The sequence below is a fragment of the Peromyscus eremicus genome, chromosome 12 (genome assembly GCF_949786415.1).
Source record: "Peromyscus eremicus chromosome 12, PerEre_H2_v1, whole genome shotgun sequence".
In the NCBI taxonomy this organism is placed as follows: domain Eukaryota; kingdom Metazoa; phylum Chordata; class Mammalia; order Rodentia; family Cricetidae; genus Peromyscus; species Peromyscus eremicus.
This window is the reverse complement of record NC_081428.1, coordinates 64,511,074-64,520,465: the sequence shown is the minus strand read 5'-3', so window position 1 is coordinate 64,520,465 and position 9,392 is coordinate 64,511,074.

Here is a 9,392-nt window from a genome sequence, read left to right as displayed (position 1 = left end):
GCTTCTTGCTGTGTTCACATGGTGGGGGTGGGGGACGGAAGATCTCTGGGGCTCTCTCTTACTAGGACTTTAATCCCATTCACTAGGGCCCCACCTCACCATCTAGTCACCTGCCAATGGACCAGCTCCTCAAATCATCACAATGGAGGTTGAGTTTCCACATATTGGGGAAGGAGGCCATGTCTAAAAATTCAAGGCACAGCAAAATGCCATCAGTGTGTTAACAGGGAAGATGAAACATAGACATAAGAACCTAGAAGTGGGGAGTTTCACTTCAAGACAACTAAAAAAACTCCCTTGGGGCAACTGTTACCTCTTTGAGTGAAGTATGATCTCACCCTCAGGTATACAAGTCACCAGAGCCTCGTGTTAGCTGTGATGGAGGTGTCTATGGGTCTACAAGATGCCAGAGCTCCATGTTAACTGTGATGGGATGTGTCTATGGGTCTACAAGGAGCCCAAGCCCCAATGTTAGCTGTGATGGGATGTGTCTATGGATCTACAAGTCACCAGAGCCTCATGTTAGCTATGATGGGATGTGTCTATGGGTTTACAAGGCACCAGGGCTCCATGTTAACTGTGATGGGGTGTGTCTATGGGTCTACAAGGAGCCAGAACCCCATGTTAACTGTGATGGGAGGTGTCTACAGGTCTACAAGGCACCAGGGCTCCAAGTTAACTTCAAGGAGGTGTCTTAGCCTGGACCCAATAGAGGCTTGTAGTTTCTGTGAAGATCTCAGGAAATAAGAATGAGAGAGGAAAATGAATAAAAGAATAACAAAGAAAAAAAAGAAAACATAAAGAAGAAAAAACAACTTGGGAGGCAACTGCTGATCTGGTCTCAAGGGGAAGCCGGCTTGAAAACTCTACCCCACCTCTAGCAAGCCACGTAGATGTTCAGCCCAGAGGTCACCGTAGGCGCTATCTGAAAGGCCAGATGGCAGTATGGGTTTTCTCAGGCATGAGGAAGAGAAGACACAGGGAAGCCTGGGGCAGAAAGTGGGGACTGAAAGCAGGTGCAGCAGTCAGCCAGGACATGCAGGGCTGCAGTGAAAGGCTGGCTGAGAGGTGGAGGACGGAGGGGGAGCTGGAGGGGGGAGAGAAGTCGGCTCTCAGCAGCAGTCCGTGCTCTCCTACCTTTCTGTAGCACTAACATTTCTTGTTAGGACATAACATGTTCTTGTAAGGACATAACATGCACAAAGGATTTGGGGCAATCAGGCTTCTTGGGGGGGAGGGAAACAAGGGATGATGAACAGAAAGAAATGAAAGGAAAGGAAGGCGGGAAGAGACATTTCTAGAACCTCGGGCAGATTCAGATTTTCTAACTCCTTTCATTAGCAGTTTTCAAAATTAGTTTCCTTTTTGTAATCGTTGCCATCAAAACCCGTGCCCTGAATAAGATGTGCAAACCCTTAAAACAGCACGTGTGAGTTTCCTATCCCAGGTGCCAGGCACTCTCCCCAGAGTTCACGCTACCAAAAGTCTCTGTGAATTCCTCCAGAAGTACTGTATGTACATGGACACCTATGTACATTTTAAAAATTTACCACTGAACATGGGCTTAGTGCTGAACAGTGAAGTCTCACCACACACGAGGCTGAGGCAGGAGGATCAAAAATCCAAGACCAGTATGACTCCATAGTGAGTTTCCAGCCAACATAGGCTATCCAGGAAGACCCTGTCTAAAAAATATAGAACATACAGAAATGCATTTAGACCTTTTTTTTTTCTTGCTTTGAGGCATGTTTCATACAAACATATGCAAATGTCCTCCACTGAAAAACTGCTTCACAAGGCTCCTCTAAATTGACCCTCACAGTTTAACAGTCTCCCTTTGCTGGGCCCTTGTGTTGGTTCACACATCATTTTTCCTCATGGATGACAGTGCCCTGCTAAACACACTTATGTGTCCTTCTCTGTACACATATCTCAAGCTGTTTGTAAGAAACATTGCCAGGGGCAAATTTACCAAAAACTCTGTGCGTTTAAACTTTTGGTAGATGGGCTGGAGAGATGGCTCAGAGGTTAAGAGCACTGACTGCTCTTCCAGAGGTCCTGAGTTCAATTCCCAGCAACCACATGGTGGCTCACAATGAGATCTAGTGTCCTCTTCTGGCCAGAAGTCATACATGCTGTATACATAATAAATAAATAAATCTTTAAAAAAAAAAAAAAAAAAACTTTTGGTAGAGTTTGTCAAGTTGACCTTGAGGGATCCCTGCCGCAAGAGAGCTGGCTGATGTCATCTGCTGGTGTCACTTCCTCCACAGGGCTTCGCAAGGCTGATGTCATCTGCTGGTGTCACCTCCCCCACAGGGCTTCGCAAACCTTAGGGGATCGAAGAGATGAAGAGCCAACCTGAAGGCTGTTTTAATTTCCATCTTCTTAGTTGTTTGTGCTAGTCAACATTTTATCATCCTTTGATGAGCGGATGTTTGCCTCTTTCTGAGACCGCCTGTTTAAGAGCCGGATTAACCGACACACACACACAAGCTGTGTATAGGCTAAACCCTACAGCCGCATTAGTCACAGGCCAGCAGGGGACAAGGGGGGCCATGCAGGCCCTGCCACAGGAGGAGGCCTACCCCAGACAATGACACATGCTATACTAACAGTGTCACTGGGTGAGTAAAGAGTGCCACACCACAGAGTCAGGCTGGTCATCTAGACAGGTGTCTAGATGACACCTGCCTGCAGGAAGTTATCTTTCAACCAAAACCAAGAGGGAGATTTCAGAGTTAAAGGGCCAGAGGATGTGGGACAAATCACTCCCAGAGGGAGGCAGAACACAAGTGTGAAGACTCCAAGATGTGGGGGTTTTTTTGATTGTTGTTTTTTCGAGACAGGGTTTCTCTGTGTAGCTTTGTGCCTTTCCTGGAACTTGCTTTGTAGACCAGGCTGGCCTCGAACTCACAGAGATCCGCCTGGCTCTGCTTCCTGAGTGCTGGGATTAAAGGCGTGTGCCATCACCGCTGGGCTAGGCTCCAAGATGTTAAGTGAGAAATTCAGGTGAAAATGGTGTAGGATGGTGGGGAGGGGGTAGAGAGGAGGAAGTGATTACTGACTTCCTCTCAGTTTGTCTGGGAGTACAGGACAGCAGCTGAAGAGTCAGTGAAGTCCCTTCCTAACCTAGCTGGTCACCAGACACATCCAGTACTACATACACTACAGAGCTGCTGAGGAGTGGGGACTTTCTCAGAGGCTGCACCAACAAGTTTCCCACATGTTCCAGTTTCACGGTTCAGTGTCGTGGAGCCTGTGAGGGATGGGAAGGTGGAAGGGGGCAGTGTGGCAAACTCAGAGATGAGACATCAGCTGGGTGACACTTGGCAGCATGGTCAGCCAGTGGTGGGGTCCCTATCGTGTGCAAACCGGGAGGAATCAAGATGCCTACTCACCAGGGGCTACCTTTTCTCTCTGCTTGGGCACCAGACTCTGTCTTTACCCCAGTGGAGCTGTGGCATGTCCTAGACAGCCTGCCCGTCCCATTCCAAACCAGCTCCATCCCTAGGCTAGGCCAGCCCATCCCGGGAGTCCATTCGCCCTCCCTAATGATGCTGCCTTAGCAGGATCGCTGGCAACACAGAGGTCAGCATGCCTGCTGTGGGAGCTGTGGCTTCCTGAGGAGCGAGGAACACCCTGTCAGGGGTGGTGGCCAGTGGAAGAAGCCAAAGAGAGTTCAGAATTCACTCTGTGAAGCCAGTGCCTGAGAACTACCCAGAGGTGGAATTCAAGAAACAGTTTGATATCTAGGTCTACAGTTGAAGAGTGAGCTGGGAGAGACATAATTTCGGACAATTCGTCTTTCAAAGCTAAAACTGAAAGCCACTGAAAAAGATCAGAACATCCAAGGGTATAGAGGGAAGCTGGAGTCAGGGTTGTTACAATAATTCCACTAACTAAAAGCAGAGTTAAAAGAGTTTACAATTAAAGTACATTATGTAGATATACGAGAATGTCACAGTAAAGCCCATCATTTTATACAATAAATGTACATAATCATAACTGCAAAATAATTCAGGTTAGAGTGACAACTTAAGATGTTTGGTGACATGTTCTTCTGTGTACATATACTTCAGGGGCACTCTGCCTGTCACTTAAACTGCCTCTGCTGAGTGAGGCCTTGGAACACGGCATGCTGTCATCGGCCAAGGTCAATCTAGTAGGAGAGTCCAGGAGTACGGATTCCCACCCCAGTGCAGGCAGAAGCCTCGTCCGTTAGAGTGGGAGGGTGTCCATCCTGCTCCTCTTTGAAAGTGCCCATCTGTCTCAGCTCACAGGGAAGGCACTGAGTTTGCCGCTGGAGAGGACCGTTTGCAGGACGCCAAGGCCAGAGAAGCCAACAGGGCTTGGGGAGGGAAGCCACAAGGCATACATCCTGATGGCTACAGCCCATGTTCTCAGGCGCATCACGCTCTGCTCAGGAACAGCACTACCCTCAAGTCCACCCTTGCTGTGTTTTAAAAGTTCTGCTTCACGTTAGGCACAGGAGTCGTAGATCGGAAGTGCAGGAAAGAGGCGAGGGGAAGGGATCATACATTCTCAGGTTCCATCCCGAGGGGTCCAAAATCTTGGCAAAGTCTCTGGCTGTGCCAACATATGGGGCAAGGAGCACAAGCACCCCATTGCCTGCCCCTGTTTCCTCTCACTCTACAACACTGGTCAAGGCCTGCATAGCCATCAGAATTTTCTATAATGACAGGTATGTTTTGTGTCTGAGCATTGGCAGGGTCTCCATTAGCTGTCTGTAACCGCTGTGCACCTGAGATGGGCTACTGTGAATGATAAACATTTTTGTTGTTGTTGTTATTGGTTTTGGTTTTTTGAGACAAGGTTTCTCTGTGTAGCCTTGGCTGTCCTGGAACTTGAACCCCTAGAGATCTGCCTACCTCTGTCTCCCAAGTGCTGGGATTAAAGGTGTGCGCCACCATTGCCTGGCGAATCAAATGGGTTTTTGATGTCTTTAATTCTAACTAATTTTTATAGTGTATTCATTCATTCCTGTTGTCTGTAAAATGATACCACAGAGGAGATGAGTTATAAAGACAGGAGTTTACTTGACTTTCTGATTTTAGAGGTACAAGGTTGAGGGACCGCATCTGGTGATGGCCTTCTTATTGCAGAGTCCCAGAATAACACAGGACTTCTGGCAGGGGCTTGAGAGTGCCCATGTATTTGTGAGTGTGTATTCTCCCTTTCTTCCTCCTTATGAAGCCACCAGGATTCAATTACAGGGGCTCCGTCCCGATGACTTTATCTAAAACTAATAATTTCCAAGGGCCTCACCTCTAAGCACCATAGTCCGATTAGGGTTCCACACTCTTGATACGCCACTGTGGGAACCAAGTTATAACACATGAAAGCACAGCACATAGCCACACACGGCTCATGGCTGCTATAACGGATAGCACAGCCTGGATGATGCCCAGTTCTACTGGGTACCACTGTTTTGCTTGGACTTTGATCATGTGGCTCTGAATTCCTAGTGGCAGGAGCCAACACAGACACTCGGGGGAGCCTTGTAACTGGAAGACTGCGCAGGGCTAGATCAGCCATGATCTCTGCCAGCAGACTCTTTTTGCTCCTTTTTAGACTTCCTTTATTCAAAGTCTGAAAAAAACCCAATCCCTTTCTTCAGAAGCTCACCGACCTTTGAGAATAGACAGAAATTATCTGTTCAGGCCAAGAGGCCATGAAGGGATTTTCCCTGGGGCAACAGTCTATCCTGCACACCAGAAGCATAAAGCTGGGAACTTGTTGGATATGCAAATCTGGGGCCACACCCGGACTCTTGAATCAGAAATTCCCGGGGTGGAGCTGACAGTCTGTGTTTTAACAAGCCTGCTCACTCCGGTGCCCTACGAAGTGTGAGAACCACAGCTCCAGAAGGCTTGGGGCAGTGGTGGGTGGGGGCAATGGGAACACAGGGCTCAAGATTCCCAGAAGAGCCCCAAGGACTTGAACATGAATCTGCCAACGAGTTCAACATGCAGACATGCCCCGGCAGAGGACCTGCACCACATGCCGGGCATGTCCTGCACCACATGCCGGGCATGTCCAGCACCACATGCCGGGCATGTCCAGCACCACCTGCCCACTGCCATTGCCTGAGTTCTGAGTACCTTCCAATATACGTTTAGTAATCACAAAATAATAGTTTGTTTATATTGCATTGTTCAGGGTAAATTGTAGGATATTTGAAAAGTAAATAAAATTGTATTGTTTAAGACAATGTTCTTGATTAGACTTCCTTTGAGTTCTAAATTTAACTGAGGGTTATCTCAGTTTAAAGTTTGGAAAGTCTAGTACATGTACCTACTGAACTCCTCCAATTCCTTCCCTTTGACTTCTTTAAAGAAAACATAAACCTTTCACACAAATCTGTTCAAAGACAAAAAATGACTAGCTAAAATGCTTCAACTTAAAATCCCTTTATTGCTGGATGATGGTAACATATACCTTTAGTCCCAGCACTTGAGAGGCAGAGGCAGGCAGATCTTTGTGAGTTAGAGGCCAGCCTTTTCAGAAAGAAGTTCTTGAATCTAATGTCCTTTGTTCAGCCTTTTTCCTGACCATTACCAATAACAGCTTGTAACCAACTCCCTTTAAATGATAATAAATATTCATAACCCTTCTTTTGGGAACGTGGGCAAAATGCTGTGGAACAATCTTTGTACACTGTAAATATGTATTACTCTCATTGGTTAATAAAGAACTGACTGACCTATAGCTGGGCAGGAAGAGATTGGGCGGGAGAGCCAGACTAGGTGGATGCTGGGAAGAGGGAGGGTGGAGTCTGGAGTAGCAAGCAGACACAGAGAGAAGCAAGATGGGCATGCTGTACTAAGAAAAGGTACCAAGCCACATGACAAAGCATAGATAAGAAATATGGGTTAATTTAAAATGTAAGAGTTAGGTAGTATCAAGCCTGAGCTATTGGCCAAGCATTTGTAACTAATATAAGCCTCAGTGTGTTTATTTGGGAGCTGCTAGCAGGACAGAAACTTTCATCTACGCCAGCCTGGTCTACAGAGTGAGTTCCAGGACAGCCAAGGCTATACAGAAAAACTCTGGCTCAAAAAAAAAAAAAAAAAAAAAAAAAAAAACCCAAAATAAATACATAAATATTAAAAAATAAAATCTTGGGTTTTTTTGTTTTATTTTGTTTTCTTAGACATTTATGTTCTCCATCAACTTAATTCCCCAGGAAGTCTATGTACCCACACTCTTGCCACACATATACCTACTTCCTGGCTTTGAATGAACAAACCAGATAAGCAAACTGGTTAAGGCTGGACCAAACTAAGGATGAAGTGCTAAGTGGGAAGCTTTCTTTAGACATTCTTGCCTGGATGCTTCTCTAAAATTTCCTGTGTTAATAAAAAAAAAAAAAGAACCACAGGTTCTTCCTTGTCTATCTCCTCACATTCTTGACTATACCAGGAGTCTTACAATCTGAGGGCAAAGTTCAATAAGAAGATATATATAAAGTAGCTAGCTTGGTAATAAGCATCTGAAAATCTACTCTACCACCCTTTTCTTCTTCCATAAAAACTGAAGATAGGGAATGGAGAGATAGTTCAGCAGTTAAGAGCACTGGCTGCTCTTCCAGAGGACCTGGGTTCAATTTCCAGCACCCACATGGCGGCTCTCAACTGTCTGTAACTCCTATTCTAGGGGATCTGACACCCTCACACAGACATACATGCAGGCAAAACACCAATGCACATAAAATACAAATAAATTATATTTTTTTTAAAAAGGAATATAAGAAACCCAGACCTTAAGCTAAACTACTGTGACAGCTAGATTTGAATCTAGCCAAGCATCACGTGATTGTGGATAAGTTATTGAAATATTCTGTTTGGGGTTCTTTACCCTTGGAGGGAGAATTTAAAAGTTGCATCTGCCTCATACATCTATTTCATAGGGTCCTTGTACAAAACTTTTGAACTGTTTATCTTAGTTATTATTATTAGTGTGAGGGATGTGGGCATGTGAAATGCACGTGTTGAGGTCAGGGGATGATATTATGGCATCAGTTCTCTCTTTTCATTGTTACATGGGTTCCTGGGGTTGAACACAGGGGCCAGGCTTGTCACTCATTAAGCACCTTCACCTGCTGAGCCATCTCACCAGCCCCAGGATTAAAGAAACGCACTAAGTGCCCGGGACACTGGAACATAGCAAACACACAATTGAGGTGGTCGGTGTTACTGAAATGGCTCTCAGTTCTTGCCCCAGACAAGAAAGGTTGACAAGAGCTGTGATCTACAGATTAGTGACGTGTTCCCATCCACCCAGCTTTTTGGAGCTTTTATCAACTCCCTAAGCACCACACATCTCCCACAGTCAATTTGCTACAGTTCCATTCAGTGTTTCAGAAATATTTTTAGGAAGAAGAGATAGAATAATTGATTGATTCTTCTACTTTGTTCCATAAGCTAAACGGTCTCATTAATAAGAAATCCAGAGCCAGATATTGGGGTTAAAACCGAGAGATCAGAAAAGCAGAAAGAAGTGTCCTCACCACTTGGAAATCCTCAGCCAAACAGACCTACTTCCTGTATACCCATGCCTATATGTTTTTCTGTTCTGCATTTCACTTCCTCTCTCCACCCAGCTACATCACTTCCTCTTCCTGCCCAGCTCCGTCACTTCCTGTCTGTCTGTACAAACCTCCAGACCTTTTTGGTTAGTCCTGGGATTAAAAGTATGTACTACCACGCCTGGCTCTGTTCCCAGCGTGTCTTTGAACTCACAGAGATCCGGACAGATCTCTGCCTTCCAGTGATAGGATTAAAGGCGTATGCTACCATTGCCTGACCTCTATGTTTACTATAGTGGCTGGCTTTTTCTTCTGATCCTCAAATAAACTTTATTGGGGTACACAGATAAAATATCACCACAGAATTAGGATGACAAAGTTAAGAATCTAAATTTTTTAAAGCAGAGCATGGTGGCCCATGTCTTTAATCCCAAGCACTCAGGAGGCAGAGGCAGGTGGATCTTCCAGGCCAGTCTCCAGAGCAAGTTCCTGGCCAGCCAGGGTTACCTAGTGAGACCTTGTCTTAAAAATAAATAAATAAATAAATAAATAAATAAATAAATAAATAAATACATCCAAATTTCACAAGTGTACCTTTTTCCTTTTTTTAAAATTTTTATCAGGGCTGGAAAGACGGCTCAGCAGTTATAAGAACACTGACTATTCTTCCAGAGGACCCGGGTTCAATTCTCAGCACTCACATAGCAGCTCACAACTGCCTGTAGCTCCTGTCCCAGGGGATCTGACACCCTCACAGAGATGTATGTACAAGCAAAACATCAATCAATGTACATTACATAAAAATAAATAAATCATATTTTAAAAATTGTATCTCTCTGAT